The sequence below is a fragment of the Rhipicephalus sanguineus genome, chromosome 8, assembly GCF_013339695.2.
Source record: "Rhipicephalus sanguineus isolate Rsan-2018 chromosome 8, BIME_Rsan_1.4, whole genome shotgun sequence".
In the NCBI taxonomy this organism is placed as follows: domain Eukaryota; kingdom Metazoa; phylum Arthropoda; class Arachnida; order Ixodida; family Ixodidae; genus Rhipicephalus; species Rhipicephalus sanguineus.
The window spans coordinates 83,596,149-83,619,150 of NC_051183.1; the positions used below are offsets into that span (position 1 = coordinate 83,596,149).

At 46.4% G+C, this 23,002-nt stretch overlaps 1 long non-coding RNA gene across 1 annotated transcript in view; it reads right to left on the reverse strand.

Annotated features, from left to right (window-relative positions):
* LOC125759689 (uncharacterized) overlaps window positions 1-7,450 on the reverse strand; it is a 33,079-nt gene extending 25,629 nt beyond the window's left edge. The window contains exon 1 of the long non-coding RNA XR_007417310.1: window positions 7,334-7,450. This is a non-coding gene — a long non-coding RNA (uncharacterized LOC125759689). The remainder of the gene's footprint in view (window positions 1-7,333) is intronic.
* Window positions 7,451-23,002: the final 15,552 nt, after the last annotated feature.

Genomic DNA, 23,002 nt, shown 5'->3' on the forward strand with positions numbered 1-23,002 from the left:
GTTATCTCTCGACAAAGCTGGAATATTCTCGTGCGGCGCGCAAACTTAACAGATTGTTCCAAAACAATCGCGAAGCTTCCTACACATCACGGCGAGGCCTGCGCAGCGCATTGCCCACAGTCTTTGTGGGTGAAGCTTTCACTCATGAAATATAAGACTCGCGGCAATGCCCCCCTCTGAAAAAGCATCGTCCCGATGCTTAAAAACAGAACATGAATACGTGCAATACTAAAGAAAAAAATAAATAAAGCAAACATTAGAGTCCTCAGGTGCGCTAACGAGCATAGTACGGTTTAAGGCGCACCACATGCACGACCTCGGGTCGAGCTCGGCGCCTCTGGGAGTTCGTGATGCCGTCGGGGACAACCTCGTAGTAGAGTGCGCCGAGACGTCGAAGTACCCTGTGCGGTCCGAAGTATCGTCGAAGAAGCTTCTCGCTCAGTCCGCGTCGTCGTATTGGCGTCCAGACCCAGACACGGTCGCCGGGCTGGTACTCGACGAAGCGTCGTCGAAGATTGTAGCGACGGCTGTCGGTGTGCCGCTGGGTCTTGATGCGCAGGCGGGCCAGCTGTCGAGCTTCTTCGGCACGTTGTAAGTAAGCGGCGGCGTCGACATTTTCTTCGTCGGTGACGTTGGGTAACATGGCGTCGAGCGTCGTCGCCGGGCTCCTTCCGTAGACCAACTTGTACGGCGTCATCTGCGTCGTTTCTTGGACGGCCGTGTTGTAAGCGAAGGTCACGTACGGAAGGACGGCGTCCCACGTCTTGTGCTCAACGTCGACGTACATGGCGAGCATGTCGGCGATGGTCTTATTTAGACGCTCGGTGAGGCCATTGGTCTGCGGGTGGTAGGCGGTGGTGCGGCGGTGGCTCGTCTCGCTGTACTTCAAGATCGCCTGAGTTAGGTCCGCAGTAAAGGCGGTACCTCTGTCTGTGATTAGAACCTCTGGGGCGCCATGACGCAAGACGATGTTCTCCACGAAAAACTTGGCTACCTCGGAGGCACTGCCTTTGGGCAAGGCCTTTGTCTCGGCGTAGCGGGTGAGGTAGTCAGTCGCTACGACAATCCACTTGTTGCCGGAAGTCGACGTCGGGAACGGCCCCAGTAGGTCCATCCCGATTTGCTGGAACGGCCGGTGCGGTGGTTCGATTGGCTGCAGAAGTCCCGCTGGCTTAGTCGGCGGTGTCTTCCGTCGCTGGCAATCTCGGCAAGTCTTAACGTAGTGGGCGACGTCGGCAGGAAGGCGTGGCCAGTAGTATTTTTCTTGTATCCTCGCGAGCGTGCGGGAAAAGCCGAGGTGGCCAGCCGTCGGGTCGTCGTGCAGGGCCTGCAGAACCTCTTGTCGCAGTGCCGAAGGTACAACGATGAGGTAGTCGGCCCGGGCCGGAGAGAAGTTCTTTTTTACGAGGACGTCGTTTTTCAAGAGAAATGACGCCAATCCCCTCCTGAATACTTTTGGAACAACGGCGGTCCTGCCCTTGAGGTATTCCCCAAGGCCCCTGAGTTCCGGGTCGGCTTGCTGTCGTTCAGTGAAGTCGTCGGCACTTATGGTTCCCAAAAAGCAGTCATCATCGTGGCCGTCCTGCGGCGGTGCGTCAACGGGGGCACGAGACAAGCAGTCGGCGTCGGAGTGTTTTCTTCCGGACTTGTAACGACGGTAATGTCGAATTCTTGGAGTCTTAGGCTCCACCGTGCGAGGCGACCTGAAGGGTCCTTCAAGTTGGCTAGGCAACACAAGGCGTGGTGGTCGCTCACAACTTTGAAGGGCCGGCCGTAGATGTAGGGGCGAAACTTCGATGTAGCCCAGATGATGGCCAGACACTCCTTTTCTGTTGTGGAATAGTTGATTTCTGCCTTTGATAGCGACCGGCTAGCATAACTGATGACCCTTTCCAATCCGTCGGTCTTCTGCACAAGGACGGCGCCGAGTCCTACGCTGCTTGCGTCGGTGTGGATTTCCGTATCGGCGTGCTCGTCGAAATGCGCAAGTATCGGAGGCGTCTGCAGGCGTCGTTTCAATTCTTGAAGTGCCTGAACTTGCGACGTTTCCCACCTGAATTCGACGTCAGCCTTCGTGAGTTGCGTCAGGGGCTCGGCGATCCGTGAAAATTCTTTGACGAAACGTCTGTAATAGGCGCACAAGCCGAGAAAACGGCGTACGGCCTTTTTGTCGGTGGGCGTCGGGAAGTCAGCGATGGCAGCTGTTTTCCGCGGGTCCGGGCGAACACCATCCTTGCTGATCACATGACCCAAGAACAAGAGCTCCTCGTACGCGAAGCGGCACTTTTCAGGCTTCAAAGTGAGTCCGGAGGTCTTGATTGCTTGAAGTACAGCTTCAAGGCGCCGAAGGTATTCGTCGAAGTTTGAGGAAAACACTACGACGTCGTCCAAGTACACGAGGCACGTCTGCCACTTCAAGCCGGCCAGTACTGTATCCATAACCAGTTGAAAAGTCGCAGGTGCCGAGCAAAGACCAAAAGGCATGACCTTGAACTCAAAGAGGCCGTCTGGCGTTATAAAGGCAGTCTTTTCTCGGTCTCTCTCGTCGACTTCTATTTGCCAGTAACCGGTCTTGAGGTCCATCGACGAAAAGTACTTTGCGTTGTGTAATCGATCCAGGGTGTCGTCTATCCGGGGAAGGGGATACACGTCCTTCTTCGTGACTTTGTTCAGGCGACGATAATCGACGCAAAAACGTAGAGTCCCATCCTTCTTCTTCACTAGCACCACCGGGGATGCCCACGGACTCTTCGACGGCTGGATAATGTCGTCGCGCAGCATTTCGTCGACCTGTTTCTTCACGGCCTCGTGTTCTCCGCGTCGAAACTCGGTAGGGACTCTGACGGAGTGGTCGAGCATTTTCTTCTGTTATAATGTGGTGCTTAGCAAGGGGCGTTTGTCGGACCCGCGATGACGACGAGAAACAGTCCTTGTATTTCAGGAGCAGGGTTTTGAGCTTGTCTTGCTTGACCTTCGGAAGGCTCGGGTTGACGTCAAAATTCCGTACGGGACCCCTATTCGTCGAAGCAGGTTCGACAGCATCGAAGAGGGCGAAAGCATCGCTGGCGGCTACACATTCGTCGATGTAGGCAACCGTCGTACCCATGTTGAGGTGCCTATATTCGTGGTTGAAGTTTGTCAGCAGTACCTTTGCTTTACCGTCATGCAGCTCGGCGATACCTCTTGCGACGCAAATTTGACGATTCAGGAGTAGTTGCTGATCGCCGTCGATTACGCATTCAAGGTTCGCAGGTTTTTCGGTGCCGACGGAAATAATGACGCTGGAGCGCGGCGGAACGGTCACCTGCTCTTCTATCACATTCAGTGCATGGTTCCCTGGCGTCGCGTGGGGCGGGAGCGCTTTGTCTGAGGTTAGTGTTATCGACTCAGACCTCAGGTCGATTACGGCGCCGTGGTCACTTAGGAAGTCCATTCCGAGGATCACATCCCTGGAGCAGTTTTGTAGGATTACAAAGCTCGCAGGATAAGTGCGGTTATTGATGGTGACTCTCGCCGTGCAGACACCAATCGGCGTTATCAAGTGGCCTCCAGCTGTCCGGATTTCTGGTCCACTCCAAGCGGTCTTTACTTTCTTCAGCTTGGTGGCGAATGGCCCACTGACGACGGAATAGTCGGCACCGGTGTCGACGAGAGCTGTGACGCTGTGGCCGTCGATAAGAACATCGAGGTCGCTTGTTCGTCGTCTTGCGTTGCGGTTAGGTCGTGGCGTCCGATCACGGCTTCGTCGATTTGTCCCGCTGTTTCGACGTTGCGTCGTCAGGTTTTCTTCGGGCTGCGAAGTTTCGTCGTGAGGGCTCCGTCCGGTTTGCATCGTGTTCTGAAGGTCTCGTCGCGTTGTCGTCGTCGGCGGCCGCGGAGGATCTTCGGCAGTTCGTCGTACAGCAACCGCACCTCCATCGGTTGCTGACCTTAGTTTCCCGGTACGGGCTAGGCGACCGGCCCCGGTTTGGGCCAGTGTACTGCCGGCGGTGCGGTGACATGTAGCGGCCGGGCGACGGCGAGCGGGAAGGTCGTCGTTCTTCCCACTGTGTTCCGGTGAGGTAGTCGTCGATGTCGCGAGGCCGTTCGCCTGGCTGCGGGCGCGGCGCGTTGACGGCGAATCCGCGTAGCCCCATCTGTCGATACTGGCATCGGCGGTATGTGTGGCCGGCTTCCCCGCACTGATAGCAGAGCGGTCGGTTGTCAGGGGCACGCCAAACGTCGGTCTTTCGGTGGGCGCAGCGTTGTCCTGTCGGCGGGCGGTATGGCGTCGGTGGTGGTGGCGGCGGAACTGCTGCGGCGGAACTGCTGCGGCGGCGCGGCGTATTGACGTGGGCGAGGAGGGGGGGGGCGTTGCGTCGGGCTGCAGCAGCATAGCTCATGGCTTCCGGCTGAGCCTGCGGTGCTTCGGAAATTCCAAGCGATTGCCGGACTTCCTCGCGGACAACGTCGGCGATTGAATCCACTTGATGCTGCGGCGAAGGTAACAGTTTGCGCAGCTCCTCCCGCACAATCGCTCTGATGGTGTCACGCAGGTCATCAGACTGCAGCGCCTGAACCTCCCCGTAGGTCGTCGTAGGAATGCGGCGGTTGTACTGCCTAGTGCGGATTTCTAGTGCCTTTTTGATTGTGGTGGCCTCCGAAAGGAATTCCGAGACCGTCTTCGGCGGGTTGCGCACAAGTCCGGCGAAGAGTTCTTCCTTCACTCCCCGCATCAGGAAGCGAACTTTCTTTTCTTCGGACATGGCTGGATCGGCATGGTGGAATAGGCGAGTCATTTCTTCGGTGTACAGTCCGACGTTCTCATTGGGGAGCTGTACACGGGTCTCGAGAAGGGTTTCAGCCCTTTCTTTCCGGATGACGCTCGTGAAGGTGTTGAGAAATCCGGTGCGGAAGAGGTCCCATGATGTTAGCGTGGACTCTCGAGTCTCGAACCAGGTCCTTGCGCCATCTTCAAGGGCGAAGTAGACATGGCGTAGCTTCTCGTCACAGTCCCAGTTGTTGAACGTGGAGACCCGGTCGTATGCCTCCAGCCAGCTTTCTGGATCCTCGCATGGTGATCCGCGGAATGTCGGCGGCTCCCTCGGTTGGTGCATGACGACCGTTGTAGGCGCCCCAGCGGTTGTCATTGTGGCTGTTGTCTTCGCTGTGATCCTGGTCTTGTCCAGTAGGGGTTCGTATTCGGGGGGTACTCCTTTCTGCCGGCGGCTGGTTCGAGGCTCCGGGTTGTCCTTAGAGTCCTCTTCTTCGCGGCTTGGGCTTGGGTCAGCGCTCCGCGGTGGCGTCCGGATCATAAAGCAGCACCTCCACCAGATGTCACGTGGTCGTGACGTCCACGAAGACAGCAGTCGGCGTTTGCAGAATGAAACTGTTTATTTGGCCGAACTTGTGGCCGGGAAAATGAGAACTAGAACTACAGCAATACACGCTGTACAATGATAGCGGCGAACAGGGCGTCGTCCGTCGATCAACTGACAAGCGGTCAAGTGCGTCGGTTTTTATACAGGTGCTATCCAACTTTCCAGCGATATCGCTGGTGGCGGCGTTATCTCTCGACAAAGCTGGAACATTCTCGTGCGGCGCGCAAACTTAACAGATTGTTCCAAAACAATCGCGAAGCTTCCTACACATCACGGCGAGGCCTGCGCAGCGCATTGCCCACAGTCTTTGTGGGTGAAGCTTTCACTCATGAAATATAAGACTCGCGGCATTACACTTTCTTGATAAAAAGGGGCAGCAGACAAAGCAGATACATTGACGGAAGGCTGATTCTATGTTTTTTTCGTTTTAGCTGAGAGAGCTCTTTTTAACAAAGTCTCTCTCCACACCCGTATACTGATGATTACGGCGGAGTTAAAAAAATTGTGCAAGAACAAGAAAGTTCCTCGCTTTTGACCACGACAACTTGGGCGCACATGATACGTTTTAAGGTTGGAACGGGATAGGTTTTTCATGTCCTCTTTGAATTGTCTCCTTATTCGCTTTGGATGCTTAGCTTCTCAACACCGCAGTCGTGCTGCGAGGGCACCGAAGTCTTGGAGCGTGACATTGGCCGTGGTAAATTCTATTAGGGCACCTATTGAGATTAGAGTTGCGAAGTACGCACCGCGCTAAGGCAGTACACGCACCTACATGGCGGCCCACTGGAGAATGCTGTGGCTTACGATGAAGATAATGGTTTGTAGCTCACATATTTGTACTGACATTTAGGCTTTCAGCTACCCACTAATTACTCAATACACATAGTTACGCTTCTGCCACGCAATATCACATTCGTTAACGGTACTCCTTAACCAACATGATGATTGTATAGGGTCCTTATCGAGGGATATTTAAGCAATGGTCTGGCTCCTTCGTATACTTGACTACAAAGCAGAATTACTGCACTGGATTCCGGTTTGAGCCCTGATTTTTATTCTTTGCGTTCTCCGATATTTGTTGTTCACAGAAAACGCCCCTGACGCCACAACGTCTGCGGCACGGGTTCTCTAATGCTATCGCGTCAAAAAAAGATACACGGTGAGCAGGAAACTCGTCGATTGGCTGCTTAAAAAGTTTCTGTTTTCCGACCGCGCTTCTTTTGGTGCTGACGTAAAATAGACGCCGTGATAAAGGCATTAGCATAACGCACTAGTGGTACGTTGCACGGCCCTTGAAGCAATAAACATTTTGGCCATGTCAAGCTTCGAGGTCCTTATATTGAATATCTTGCACAACAAAAAATGCATGACCTGTGAATGGAGGCCTTGACCAACTGATTACTGCCGTTGGGATGCTAGCTTGAGCACAGGCAAACATAAAGAAAGCTATTTCATCAAATAGTCCAAGAGAAATGTGTAGATAAAGCATTTTTGCAGTCGAACAGGACCTAGAAGAGACCATTTGATACGAGCGGTACAGCGATATTTACTGTACTGTAGTACAACAAACGTGTTACGTCACCGAAATTATGCAATAACGGCCCAATGTGGTCATTTTTCGTTTATGGTATTTACTTCACCTTGATTGCCAAAGTGCTGCGCTCACAAATATTGCCTTTTACGCGTTATGAATAATACATTTTGATTGTACCTCAATCGCAGTCTGCCCCTTTATATCTATTTAGGCCAAATGACTCGATAAACTACTTTGTGCCATTAAGGTACATATTTTTGAGATGCATAGTAATTCTCGGACAAAAACATGACGTTGCCATAGGTTACGGTTCAATCAAATGTGTTCAAAGTAGTCACGCGCTTACGCACAACTTAATCGCTTGAACACAATTAGAAAATAAATAAAGAACAAAAGGATTAACTTTTATCGTTTCGAATCAGAAAAACCTTAGACTTACCCCTGGATTCCACGAAGCCAAGACCTATGCAACTGCTCTAAAGTCAGAAGCAATGAGACTTTGATACAAGAAGATAATCTACATAGAGCGGCAATATATACTAAATAATGTAGGTGGGGCAATCCGATTGCAGTAAGGGAGGATATGATCTGATGCTAATAATAATGCTACATTTTCTTAACTATATCAATCATTATGTTTTGACGCGCCAGCGATATGAGTCAAGTACTGCATTTGTCGCATGAAGAAATCGGTATTAGATAAGCTCATCTGGTGGCGAGATATGCGCACTGCAGTGTCATTGCTGCATATTTACGAAACGGCGCCACGAAGTAAGACGAAAACATGATGGAGCACACGAAACACAAGCGCCGACAATTGTCAGTCCTAGTAAACGGCACTGCTGCATTTATCATTAGGTATCTCATGTACAGCGAGTGCTCTACGGCTGAGCTGAAGGTAGTGGGATTGAATCACGGTCGCGGCGGCCACATATTGATGGCGACGAAATGCTAGAGGCCTATGTGCTCAGATTTAGGTGCACGTTAAAGAACTCCATGTGGTCGAAATTTTCAGACCCCTTCGCAACGGCGTTTCTCAGAATGATGTCGAGCTTTTGGGACGTAAAACTCCAATGATTACTGTCACCAGATAGCGAAGTGCCTAAGATTCACAGACTATGCATTCTTGTCACAACGTGTAAACTTACAGCATCCATAAAATTAAATAAGGCGACAAAGATCTACTAGCGCCTTGCATTGTATTTTTTCGCCTGCAGCTTCTATTTCAGAATATATCCTTATAGGGGTGCATGATCTCCCTCGCATTTGATTTCTGTTGCTTTTATTGGAACCAATACCAGTACACTGTGGCTTTGTAACGCCATATGGCGTCCTCAAGCAAAAATGTGGCACAAGCACCTTTCAGGGACATAGCCACAGATTGCTTAGGCATTGCTTGTAAATCAATCATTTAACCCAGATATCCCTACAGTAGTCGACAATACCCATTACATGCTCATTTTAGCTGTTTTTTAGTTCCCACTAGCCATTACTATCCAAAGCGTTTGCTTAGCAGAGTTACTCATGATATACCGAACTTTACTCAACACTAGCCAAGAGCATGGAATTTCATCAACAATTAGCCTACCTTCCCCGGCGCTACACGGCAGTTGACTGCATTAGCCTACATTTCAATTCGTTAGCGACACTATAGCCGAAGTTATAATTTATTCTGTGTAAGCTAGCAACAATTATCTTTGTCTAACCGCGGCTCGTATGCTAGCATTCCCAGTAGGCCAGGTGTTGTATTATGCAGCCGAATAGGGCACGAACGATGAAGCCTTACAATGTAACTTCTGTTTAGGTGTGAGGAGGCGGGTACTTTGTAGCACGCCCTCGCACTTGTCGAGATCGTCTAGCAACTTGTCGTGACAACGTGCTCTACTGCATTCTTAAAACATGAACTTTAATTATATATTTACTGTTGCAGTAATTGTACTACCCCTAAGAGAAGTTGACTATGACGACTTTTTGTTATTATTGTCGTCTTGTAATTTCATTACGGTAATATATTCAGGACCGACCTATTACCGATATATTAGAGACTTATGAGGGCTCATTTTGAATAGAGCCAACAAAACTTGCACATACTGATAAGTTGGTTTGAACGTGTTACTTCTACGAAAATATGATGCAAATATCGGACGTACATGTTTTGAAAACCAGATATTGTTAAGTGCTTTGCGCATCGCTTAATTTATAAAACGGGTGCACGTCATTGCAGTTAGGACGTTCTGTTTGGGCTCACGCGTGTTTAATGTTGTACATTTAAACACTAGCTATCGATCTCCCTGCGTCACACGCTCTTTTACCTGTGGTAAACATGGCGTCAATGCCACTTTTATGTATTCCCACACCATCTGCGCGTGAGAAAAATCGCAGCGCACAGTAACATTAAAGAAGAGGTTCGAGAGCTTCGCTTTAAATGTCCACGCCATTCGATATTTTTTGCTGCTAATCGCGCATGGTATGGTTACGAAGCACGCCATATTGAAGGACATCGAAAATATCAGGGGAAGGACACGAAATATTTAACCAAGAATAATTGCTATCCAAACTGAAACGAAGGCTGTGGTAACTTCTCTTTATTGCATAACAATTAGATAATGTTACCGTAATTATGCATTCATAGCGCTTTTAAGCAATAGAGGATAATTCTTGTATTGCGTGCTATTTCAGACACACTCTTCAAGGGAAACGATGTAGGTATTTTATGAATATGTAACGTTGCCCTTTTTTCAAAATGGCGGATATGTTTTTTAATTATTGTATCATTCATGCCAGTGGTGTACCGTTTATGGCATTGCTTCACTCAACAAGAGCTCTTGGTAGAAAGGTTGAAAAGTAAGGGCGAAATAACTGTTTATATGCTATTGCGAGGAGACCCAAACGATGGGAAAACGAGTCATTGGAGAAGAACCCTGCGTTATATTGTGAAATATGGCAAATGTGCTGCCACTGACACACTGCACAGATATTTCTGTAGGTGTAAGGATTATTTGTGCCTTAATATTTGCGCATGTGTAAATAACACTAGAGCATTCTGGTATAGGTGATGTTGTGATTGCTGTGATGAGTCAAATTCATTTGATATAGAATACTGAAATGATATTGCTGAACAAAGAAAGGAGGCACACGAGCAAAAACTTGGTATATTTACGAGAAATACGAATGGCACTCGAGTGGCGGTAAGAGGCGTCGTCTTCCTCTAGTTCGAGCCTGATCATCGTTCTTTTCACCACAACAATATATACAGCGTTTAACGTCTTCATTTGGTGGCTCGAGGTGTGGATTGCGCCACAGAAGAGCATCACGGGTTATTTTTTAAAGACGATAGTCTTTCTTGGGGAACTTAAACGCAGAAATTTAGGTCTGTCTTTCTGTCTGTCCTTCTGTCTGTCTTTCTGTTTGTCCGCACGTCCCTCGATTCAGCCACTCGGCCAAAGTTGAACCACTTGCCAAAGGGCCAGCCATCGTGAACAGCTGACTAGGTTCATACTTGTGTACATTGTTGATCAAAAAGCAAACATTACGCATATCTGAGGCGCAACATCACTAGGTAAGTATTAGGCGGTGTGTTCCTTTAACAGAAAATACATAGATACGCAATATTAAAGACCTTGATGGTATGCGTTTAACGTTGAGACAGTAACGCGTTTATTAAAAGATTGCCACGGCTGAAGCGATCAGCGGTCCAAGCCGAGCAAGCGCGAGCGCCAACAACAATCGTCTTCGTCTCCTTCTTTCGCAGGCGTTCTTGTCTGCGCCCTACCATGTTACAAATCACTCCCCCGCGGAAAAGGAGCCATCCTGGCGACCTAAGGAACAGGTACAACTGGTGGGTCATAATGCGGCTTCAGTCGATCGACGTGAACAGTCTCGCGGCCGCGACGACGGCGGTCCGTAGATGATTGAACAGGCTCAATCATATAGTCAACTGAGGATGCTTGACGTAGGACGCGGTAGGGGCCTTCGTACTTAGGCAGTAGCTTTGTGGAAAGGCCAGGAGCGGAGGAGGGAACGCGAAGCCACACCAACGTTCCAGGCGAATACGACTGAGGAGGCAGGTTTTCGTCGTGACGGTCCTTCTGGCCCTACTCGCCCTACAATGTTACAACCCTAGTTTCTTAAGGTGCGCTGAAAATGCGACTGCGCTGAAACTTGTCTTCCTCCGTGCCCTCTGCACAAGCTCATGTTGTGTTTCGGTTTCGGTTCAGTATTGCATTGTACGAATGACAGGGGGCGCCGCTCTGGCATTCCTGTTTTACCCAGGCGACGTGGAAGTAAGAGAGTTTTGGAGAGTACTCGTTGAGTGCGGACGTTTCTTCTCCTTCGGCGCATCGCGCCAAACAGCGTGTTCGGGCTGGCCGGTGTCGAGACTGTCCATATAATTGCTATCGCAATAAAATTTGGCCGTGTATCTGCGTGCTTCGCGGCAAATGTCATAGAAAGCCGACAGTCTTTTGCCCGCCGTTCTTTTTCTGCCGGGCGTTTATACGCCGTTTCAGCGCAGCCTAAGAAACACTAGAACTTTTGGCGTAGCCTAAGGAACACCAGGGTTTTTAGAATTACGTATCTATTTATTTTCTAGTAAAGGAATACATCACCTAATAAATACGAGTTATTGTTGCGCATCAGACATGCGTAATATTTGCTTTTTGATCTACAAGTATGAACGAACTCTCAGTTCAAGATGTCTGGACGTTCAGCAAGTGCTTAAACTTTGACCGGGTGGGTGAATCATGTGAGAGACAGACAGACAAAATGATGCGGTATATACAGCGTACTATACAGGGTGTGCCAGCTATCTTTAGCCAAGGGCTTAAAAATACAATATTAGAGGCAGGCGAGTGAAATCACTTGCAAATTACTGACAGCCACCTTGTGCACTACAGACATTTTTTTGTTGGGTAATTAATTAATTTGTTAATGAGGTATATTTAATTAAATTGCTAAATATTGACTTTAGGCAAGAAATGCGGCTTGCAATGTTCGAGAGCGTCTTCAGAAGCCCCAATTCTATTATTTGCACCAAAGAAAGTCTCACGTATACCATTTTTTCCAAGCTGCAAAGAAAGCCCGCGAAATACAAAAAGAACCACGTGATTAGCGCATTCGCCCGCCGCGAGAATGCTACCCTCAGCCATGGTTAGAGCGAACGAAATCAGCTGCGGCCGCGACTAGGCGGCTCCGTCGCGGTGGTAGGCCGATAAGTTGACGGTGGTTTCTTGGCCCGCGCTCGCTACAACTTGCACGGTCACGCGCGCCAACTGGCTGACGCGGGCCAGAAAAACCACCGTCGAGTTATCGGCCAACCGCTGCAACGGAGCCGGCGAGTCGCGGCCGCAGCTGATTTTGTTCGCTCGAACCGCGGCTGCGGGCAGCATTCTCGCGGCGTGCAAACGCGCTAGTTACGTGGTTCTTTTCGTATTTCGCGGGCTTTCTTTGCAGCTTGGAAAAATGGTATACGTGAGACTTTCTTTGGTGCAAATAATAGAATTGGGATTTATAAAGAGGCTCTCGAACTTTGCAAGCCGCATTTCTTGCTTACAATCAATGTTTATCAATTTAATTAAATAATCGTAATTAACAAGTTAGTTAATTACCAAACAAAAAATTGTCTGTAGTGCGCAAGGTGACTGTCAGCAATTTGCAGGCGATTTCACTCGTCTGCCTCTAATATCGTAATTTTAAACCCTTGGCTAAAGATAGCTGGGACACCCGGTATATACTGAATAATATGGGCGGGGTAAAGCGATGGCAGCAATTTATTTATTTATTTATTTTCAAATACTGCAGCCCAATGCAGGGCTATTGCAGGAGTGGGGTACATACAATAGGAAAGAATAACAGTAACATCACAACAAGTTCTTCTTCAGAACAAATATCGCCACCTCTTGAGCACAATCGGGTACATAAATGAAAAGAAGAAAAAAAAAATAAAATAGAACCGGGTAGATCGTTCCAGTAGACAATAATTTTCGGAAAAAAACTGTATTTGAACATATTAGTACGTGCGAAGAATGGCCTTATGTTAAGATTGTGACCACGTCTAGTTGCAAGAGCATTAGCATACACGATGTAATTATCATTAGATAGCCGGCATGATGAATGAACATAAGAGTGCAAAAGTTTCAAAGAGTCAATATCACGCCTAGCGCACAATGGAGATAACTTCAAAGATTTCATTGCAGATGAGGGCGAAAAATCATGGTCGTAGCGATGAAAAATGAAGCGAACAGATTTCCTTTGGACAGATGCAATTTTATTCACGTCACACACTTTGTATGGATTCCACACACACGAAGCGTATTCTAATATAGGGCGGATCAGTGTTTTGTACATTAGTAATTTGGTGGATTTTGGCGATGCAGATGATGTACGTCTTAAGTAACCTAACTTTTTTAATGCTTTAGATGTAATGTAATCTATGTGATGCGACCATTGCATGTTGTATGTGAACATAACGCCAAGGTATTTGTATGTCTGTGCTCGGGGAACTGCGATGTTGTTGAAGGAGTATGCATATTGTGATGAAGAATGGCTGTTCGTGAAAGACAAAACTACTGTTTTTTGGAAGTTTATCTGCATCTGCCAATCCGAGCACCAAGAACAAAACTGCGAGAAAGAATCTTGAAGTATGGCATGATCATTAGGAGAAGTAATTACCTGGTAAAGTACACAGTCGTCGGCGTACAGGCGAACTTGGGACATAATATTGCTGGGAAGGTCATTTATAAAAATCAGAAATAATAGGGGACCGAGAACGGAGCCCTGTTGGACACCAGATGTAACTTCTACTGCTGACGAGGACTTGGAATTGAATGAGACGAATTGAGAGCGCGAGTTTAGAAAGCTTGCTAACCAGTCAATTAATTGCGGATTATTTAAAAGTACCTCTAGTTTACCTGTAAGCTTGCTGCGTATAACGGTGTCAAAAGCCTTCGAGAAATCTATAAATAATGCATCAATTTGATTACCAATATCTAAGTTACTAATAATATCATGGAAAAATTCCACCAGTTGCGTTATTGTGCTGAAGCCGCGACGAAATCCATGTTGTGTGCAGGACAGAAGATTATTCGATTCAAGAAACTCAGTTATGTGTTTATAAATGATGTGTTCGAGCAGCTTTCCTGAATTGGAAGTAAGTGATATGGGTCTATAGTTGGAGAGGAGTTGTCTGTCTCCTGATTTATGCAGAGGCAGGACCTTGGCTAACTTCCAGGACTCGGGGACTGTACTTGAAGACAAAGATTTGTTAAAAATGATGGTCAAATAACGTGAACACCACAAAACGTATCGCACCAGAAAGCTATTCGGAATATTATCGGGGCCAGTGCACTTCTTCGTATCTAACTTGAGAATCAAGTTTAGGATACCCTCTGTGCTAATTACCAGATCGTCGACGGACAGCTCTGGATTAGAACTTCTAAGCGAAGGGAGAGCATTATTGTCGTGCGTGAACACTGACTGAAAATAGATATTGAACGCATTAGCTATCTTAATAGGGTCTGAAACTGCCGTGCCATCTAATATAAAGGAAACTGTATCGGTTCTAGCGGGGTTAATAGAAGACCAGAATTTGCGTGGGTTAGATTTTAATAATGCTGGAAGTTCAATTTGGAAATAAAAGTTCCTAGCACATTCCATTTTTTTACGCAGATCTATCACAGCAGTGTTAAAGCGACGGATAACATCTGGATTACCTGTCTTTTTCAAACGGCGCAGACGACGAACGCGACGTGAAGTTTGCAGCAAGCTGCGATTCATCCGTGGAATCTGCGGATTTCTTTTTTTGGTTTTGAGAGGAACGAATTGATCAATGCATAACTTCACGACATGCTCAAATGCGCTGACTAAAGTGTCAACGTGACCATGACTACAAAGTGCCTGAAAAGAATCAAAGTTGGAAGCTAGCACATCTGTGATAGAGGCATCATCAGCATGAACGAAATCATGACACTGCGTAATGCTAGGCTGCTGTTTAATTAGACGGGATGGAAGCGATATGTGCACAGCTTTGTGGTCGGAAATGCCATCAATTACGTCGCACTGAAATGCTGTTTGAACTAAATGAGAACTGAGGAAAACGAGGTCTAGGAGAGCGTTGTGGCGAGTTGGAGATTGTACAATTTGAGTGAGGCCCAGGGTTAGGGAAATAGATACAATTTCCCTACAAATAGAAATTTCTTGCCCAGTGCAACTTTTCGTTTGCCAGTTAATACCCGGTGCATTAAAGTCCCCCATCAAGACAAATTTTGAGGTACCGAAGTCATGTTTGTGCATAAATGTGCGAAGCCTTGTAAATATTCTAAGGAAGAACCTGGTGCACGATAGAATACACCAACAATTATTGACAGTTTATTTAAACATAGTTTACACCAAACCAGTTTTTAGGCAGTTTTAGAATAGCGTACGCTAAGTTAGCGTTAGCGTTTGCGGCCCGCTATTTTGGTAACTTAACGGGCGCCCGCAAGCGGTTGGCGTATGACGCATGCGCAGTTGCGCGAAAAGCCAACGCAAAGCTTTGCGTACGCTATTCTAAAAACATCTGGTGTGTCGGGGAGCACAAAAAAATTGATGTCAGAACGAATCAGTAGCGCTACACCACCACCTTTACCACTTGATCGGTCATTGCGTACTGCTACATAACCGGGTGGGGTAAATTCACTATCAAACACTCCATCATGTAGCCAGGTTTCCGTTATGGCCACTACATGGGGAGAGTACGACGTAACAAGAGCAAGTAAAGGCACGAGCTTTTTAACAATACTTCTGGCATTTAAATACAAAATAATGAGATTTTTAGAAATCCCTGGCAGTCAACGAGAAGTTGCTTTAGTTTTTGAAGCAAACGATTCTTTAGTGGCACCAGTAGAATCACGCTTTAAGGAATCTGTACTATTGTCCCAGATGTAGCGCACGTCATCAATATAGGCATGATCATACCGTAGTTTTACTCTGGATCCGTTATCTCGATAACTGGCAGTTGCGTCCCACAGTTTCTTTCGTAAGGTGCGCACATTCGGGGATAGATCTTCAGTTATGTACAGACCGGACCCTTTCAGTTTCGAAACACATTTCAGGACGCGCATTTTTTCCCTGTAATCAAAGATTTTCATTATGACTGGTCGTGTTCTCCCTTGACGCGATCTGCCTGTGCGATGACATCGCTCAATATCTGGGCATCGTATCTGAAGGCGCACAGATAGCACCTGTGTTACAGCATTCAGCAAAGAGTCGGTATTTCCATCACGAGTTTCCGATAATCCATGTAAAAGAATATTGTTTCGGCGCGAGCGGTTTTCTAAATCATCTGATTTTAAACTGAGTTTGGTGACAGATTCTTTAAGTGACGCGATTTCAGAGTTAAGCGTGTCATTTGTCACACCACAATTAGTAATAGCTGCGGAAGATTCGAGTGCAGATACACGATTCTCAAGGGCTTCGAACCGCGAATTAAATGCCTCCTTGATATCGGCAATATCGCTTGCAATTGATGTGTTGAGATGCTAGTGTTGAGATGCTGTGTTGAGATGCTAGTACTAAGATTGCATTTTGTCAACCATAATAAATATTATGTCTCAATGCTTGAATGTTATTAGTCAACTACTACATTTATCACGCGATGAAGACGCTATGAGTTAAGACTATCTGGTGACTAAGTATTTATTCGCAATGTACTGTGATTGGTGCATTGATCATTAGGTACCTCACAGAGAGAGAGTGCTCTACTGTCGGCCTAAATGTCGCGTGATAGAATCGCAGTTGCGGTGTTCAGCTTTCGGTGGATGCGAAATGCTAGAGGCCCATGTGCTTAGAATAGGTGACGTTAAAAAACATCAACAGGTCGAAGCTTTGGGAGCCTCTATTGGGGCGTATCAGATAACCATATCGTGGTCTTGGGGCGTGACACCCCAACAATTGCTAATATTACACAGGCAGCGAGGCACATGTGAATCATAAAGAAAACATTGTAAGCACAATATTAGAAATTATGGCAGCCATCAAATTAAGAAAAAGAGACGACCAATCTGTAGAAGAACATATAACTTTACTTTTTCGCCTTGAAATGTTTACTTTCAAAAAATTCAGTTAATGACTGATGATCTCTCCTTCGCATTTTATTTCACTGATTTCATTATCATCCCGTATGAATGTGCGGTAGTCTTCTATCGCCAAATGGCGTCCTCAACTGCAATGTGGCAAAAGCATCTTTCAAAGGCACGGGAACATATCGCTTGTACATTGCTTGTGAATTGATCACTTAACCAAGGCATGCGAGCAGTACTCGACGTTACCCGTTACAAGCAAATTTTAGCTTTCATTTAGCTCTCACTACCCATGAGTATCCAAAGCGTTTTCTTAACAAGCGTTACACTCGTCATATACAGAACATTAGTCAACGCTAGCCAAAAGCATCGGCATGTTATCCGCAGCATACTTTCGCAGTCGCAGAGGAGACTGCATTAGCCCTCACCTATAGTTATGCGCACAAAAAAAGCCGGAACTATACCTTATTCAGGTTACACTAGCCAAAATTATCTAGGCCTAATTTGTGCTCGTAGGATGGTAGCAATTGCTGTAGACGAGGTGTTGATATTATGTGGTTGAGTAGGGCAGGGAAGAACAACCATCACCATGTAACCGCAGTTTAAACCTAAAGAGGCGGGTGCTTTGAACATGTTTTCGCACTTGATATCGGAAATTGTCGTGAGTACGCATTGTACGGGCTTTTTCATGCATCAAATCTATTTATATAGCTATTTATTGCCGTAATTCTACTACTCGTAAGAGAAGCTCCTTGTGACGTATTCGTGTTCTCTAATGTCATCTTGTAATTGTGTCACTGCATTATCTTCAGAACAGACTCAGTCCGCGATACATGAGACACGGATGAACGTTCATATTTGGAGAAATGGAGCCTAGGCAATCTAGATATACAAACTGGTTGTCTTGAAGGTCTTACTTCTACGAAGCTAGCGTTAAAACGTCAGGCGTAATATATGTATTTGAAACCATATAGCGTGAATTGGTTTGTGCGTCGCTTCACATATAAAACGGGTGAACGTATTTGTCGTTAGGAAGTTGCGCGCGTGCATATGCTTCTCTGGTGTTGTGATTTTAGTCACTAGCCATTGTCGTGCCTGAGCCAGAAGCTGTTTGACCTGCTGCCAGCGTGACATCAATGTGAATTTTATTTATTATTTATTTCTGCACCATCTGCGCCAGCAAAACATCACATCGCATAATAACTTTAAGATATACGTTTTAGCGCTTTGTTTTAAAGGTCCACACAATTAGATAATACCCGCCACGGTGGTCTAGGGGTTAAGGTGTTCGAATGCTGACCCGCAGATCGCTGGATCGAATCGCGGCCGCGCTGGCCACATTTCCGATGGAGACGAAAATGCTAGAAGTCATGTACATAGATTTATGTGCACGTTAAACAACCCCTGGTGGTCTAAAATTCGGGAGCCCTCCACTACGGCGCCTATCATATTCAAATGGTGGTTGTGGGACGTAAAATCCCAGATATTAATATTACAATTAGATAGTAAATTCTCCAGTTTATCGTGCACGGTATGGTTAGGAAGCATGCTATATTGAAGGGCTCCGGTAACTACAAGCAAAAGTTACCCAAAAGCCCTTGCCCTGCAAATTGAAACGAACGCTGTTCTAATATCTCCTGATTGTATAATTAGATAGATATTACTAAAGTAAATATGCATTTGTTGCAGTTTCAAGCCCTATAGGTCAAATTTGCACCTGCATTACGTGGAACGCTGTAAATACTCTCCAAGGAAAATTTGAACGTATATTTGCGTCATGTAACGTAGCGCCTTCTGACAATGGCCAATATATATATATATATATATATATATATAGATATATATATATATATATTTTTGTAGCAATCATTGCTGTGGTGTACAGGTTACAATATGCTATGCGAAGCATGTGCACTTGATCTGATAGTTTGAAATTGGCTTCTTCGAACTTTTCCTATATTATTAGGAGGAGCACTAAACTGTGGAAAAAAGTCATGGAAGAAGAACCTGGGTTAGGTAGTAAGATCTGGCAAATGTGTTCTCACTGACAAACTGCTCAAATATTTTCGTATGTGTAATGAATAGGACAGTAAAAGACTTCACGGGGAGAAAATAATACCAGAGTGTTCTGCTATAATATGAATCATACTAAGATTGAGCTTTCTGGCCATGTTTTTGATGCGTTTGTTGTGGTAATTCGCATTTGTATTTATCGAACACTGAAACAATATGTACAGCATGTAATGTCTTCAGTGGGTGGCTCGAGGTGTGAGTGACGGCCTAGAAAAGGAGCACAGCTTCTTTCCTAAAATTGATAAGCTAAGGATTGAGCCCATGTCGAAGTTATTTAGGACCTCGGAAGTTTTATCCCTTCTACAGAGCAAAAAATGCAAATTTAGAGGCTTTTAAAGAGTGATGAAGGTACCGTGCAGCAAGTTACCTTGAAGGAAGCCGGTGTGGGCACAAACGCTGTTACAGAAAAGAACGAGGCGTATAGATCCAATGAAATGGAATACATGGAGTATAACACGAAGCAAACGTTAATGTAGCGAATGTAAAGAGCTCGACACGAAGCGGCGTGAAGATAATGATAATGAGATACGGATTAGAGAATTGGAGCTCGTGTGCGTTGCCTCACTTCTTCGTCGATAAAATATGATAACGAGCATTTCGCATTTCCTAAACAGTGGTTATAACCTCGCCTTTGTCTCGTGCACGTTCAGCAGACAAGCGAGACATCGCGCTGAAATGTGACGCGCCATCTTGCAGCAGCAACACCAGAAACAATTTCAGGCACTAGAACATCGGAAAGCGCCTGAAGCCGTTGCAGTGTTCAATGTCCTCGTGTATCTTTAAGGCAAAACAAATATCGCTGTAGCAGGTAAGAACTATTATGTATGATGTAAGAACAAAAAGTATGGTATTCATGCAGCGGCATAAGATAATAGTGTTATTTCTAGAAGGGCAGGACTGTCTGTCGGTTCAGAAATGTATGAATGTAATAAATGACGACGCTTTTGGTTTTCTTGGTTTCTAAAAGAAAACAGATGACGTGCTTTGCAGAAGCCATGGTACGCCGATTTTTTAATAAGCTCATAATAAAAACGTATGTCTTGCTTTGTTATATGAGAACCATGATCTTGTTGGTAGTGTAATATAATTACAGTAGTGTAAATTATTCAGACCGTACATGCAAAACGTGTGTATTAAATATCCTATAGAAAGTGATCGATGTTTAACTATGCTATATGGCGGAAAATTTCGACTTACAGCTCATTCGAAACATGTATTGTCACATTGTGATATATGCGGTATAAGTATTCGAGCCTTTGACATTATGCTTATCCCAAATGGTATGCATCAGTCATAAAGAGGGAAAGCGGGAATCGATGCTGTTGTAATTGTGCGCGCTGCGCCGCTTACCCCCTTATGGGCGCCTACTACATTGCACGCAGTGTTAGTCATACCGCGAAATAAAATGACTAAAGTTGAAATCTCAAAATGATCATGGATTGATCTGAATTGATTTTGTGCGCAAACATTAATAAAAGGGGGGAACAACAGTGGTGAGACGACAGGTTTCACGGCGGCCAATCGCGGCAGTACAGTAGTGTGCGCCATCGTGCAGCTCCGATGACGTCATCATTAATGTATGCGGCGAGGGCGTCCAGTGACACCATATATGGAAATAAAGAGCTGCATGAAGGGAGGCCTGTCTGCAGCGACTGTTGTGTAACGCACCCACGCGCTGCCATTCGCGGTCTCCCAGTTAGCGAAGCAGTGGCACCTCAACAAAATCTAAAGACCTAAACAGCTGCGCTCAGAATTCGCATTGGGCAGTGTCGTCATCGTTGGTAAAGTTTTTCGCTCACAATCAATGACGCCGACACCGGATTTTCTGCGAAGCGAGATCTTAGGTTAATAAAAAATTGTCCACGTACTAAAACATTCGCTTCGATATGTCGCTCGATCAACGCATGCATGCATAAACTAACGATGTTAGAACGGCCGAGCTATAAAGTTGTCAGACTACACTTGTACACGTCTCTAAGAGTCACCAACATGTTGTTTTCCTGTCAGAAAGCGACCAATATACGTGATATGCATTGTGCACCTTGATTATGGTTTAACAAAATATGCAGTTTTGCTCTGTGCGTACCACAACAATAAAAGTGAACATGTCTTGCGTGTAGAATTTTCATACCCAGGATTGCACGTTTCAATAGAGAAATCATGAGAACATGTAGTTCCGTAGCATAGGCAGCAGAGAACGTGCTCGCTTGTTTGAACGTAAGAAAAAAGGAACAAATGAAGGCACTGATTCACGAAGATCTCTAATTCTCATTTATTTGTCTTAGTCACAGCGTCAAACGCAAACCTGAGTGGCACAAAAAATATTTTAAACATTCAGTAATATGAACAAGAGAAGTTGCAACATAGTTTCTTTCGCAAAATGTAACCTCCTGTGTCATCAAAAAGAAACAGAAAATTGAAAAAAAAAAATCCTGTTTATGCAATTATACCGAAATATTGACTAAAAATGCTGTTAGCAATATTTATATCAGCGGGAAGGTACATGAGCGAGGCAGAAAAGACAGGCAATAATGATATGTTTTAGAATAGAATGACGTGATGATGGCCGAATAAAGCAGTTATCTGGTCTACGTCACAGTTGCGCCCATACCTATGCGGCAGGCCTTTCACAGTAGTGAGCGATCATCAAGCCTTGTGTTGGCTGGCAAACCTAAAGGACCCTTCAGGTCGTCGTGCACGGTGGAGTCTTCGACTCCAGGAATTTCACAAAAACCGTTGTGTACAAGTCCGGATGGAAGAACTCAGATGCCGACTGCCTGCCCGCGACTCTTTTGACCCGCCGCCGCAAGACAAGCAGGATGAAGGCACCTTTTTGGAGCTGCAACCGTTGACGACTTCGCCGAGCAACAACAAAGTGAGCAACAATTACAAAACCTTGTGCAGTACCTCGAAGGGGAGACCAGTGTCGTCTCGTCAGCACTGAGGCGTGGTTTGTCTTTGTTTTGCTTGCGAAACGGTGAACTGGCGACGAAGAACTTCTCGACACACCGCACCAACTACGTTCTCGTAGACGTCGCGTTGCATCAATGATCAGGATATTCAACGATCGATGACTGCGTGCGCCGATTTCTTTGCACTTCAAGTGTCATTTTTATTTCGCGGCACTAGTTCGCCAATTAATAGTTTCAGCTTTACTCTCTGTGATTGCTGTCCTCGCCGTCAATGAACAATATGAGTTCATGCCAGAGCGACTGCTCTTTCGGCAACAAAAATAAATCACAAGGAACTTACAAGCCTCCCAAGGGCTGGAGCCGACATTCAATCCCATATGCATTGCATGGATGCTGCTTATTCAGTGCATGGCATGAGTTAAGTTTGATGTTTGGTATCGACAGCCCCTCAATGATCCGAGTGCACGCTGGCAACGCGAAGGAAGAGCCAGAGTCTGGTTGAAGGCAGCGTTTATTCACCACGACCGTCCGCACGGGCCGCGCCCAGCGAACTCTCTCGACTCCCGTCTTCCAACGGGCATTTCCCTCCGTTGAAAAACAAACATACTATCACTGTACGTTTCCCCTCTCCTTGCTCTCAGCTAGGAGAAAAGGAATCCGCGCGACACTTTCCTTCCTCAGAACCACCCGCGTTGGCCATTACTGCCGACGGACGTAACCCGATATCCCGCTTCGGGCCTCGCTGCTCCTCCTCTCTCGCTGTGGCCACATGGCTCGGACCTCGGCGCCCACCTGACCGTTTCGAGAATCCGCTGCGGCGGTTAGCTTCCCCGGCACAAACTCTCCAAGCAATAATTCCAGGAAACCCGCCGCAGCTTTCGAGCCATGCATCTCTCCCGACGACCCCCTGTGGTGTCGGCGCCAGGATCCGCCTCGCTGCGACTTAAGAGCTCGCAAACATAGCGAGCAGCAGCCCGCTCACACATTCTAAGGCGCTCACACTCTCTGAGACTGACTGCATGATATATACAACGCATGATCAGTAAGCATTACTCGAATTTGCAATAC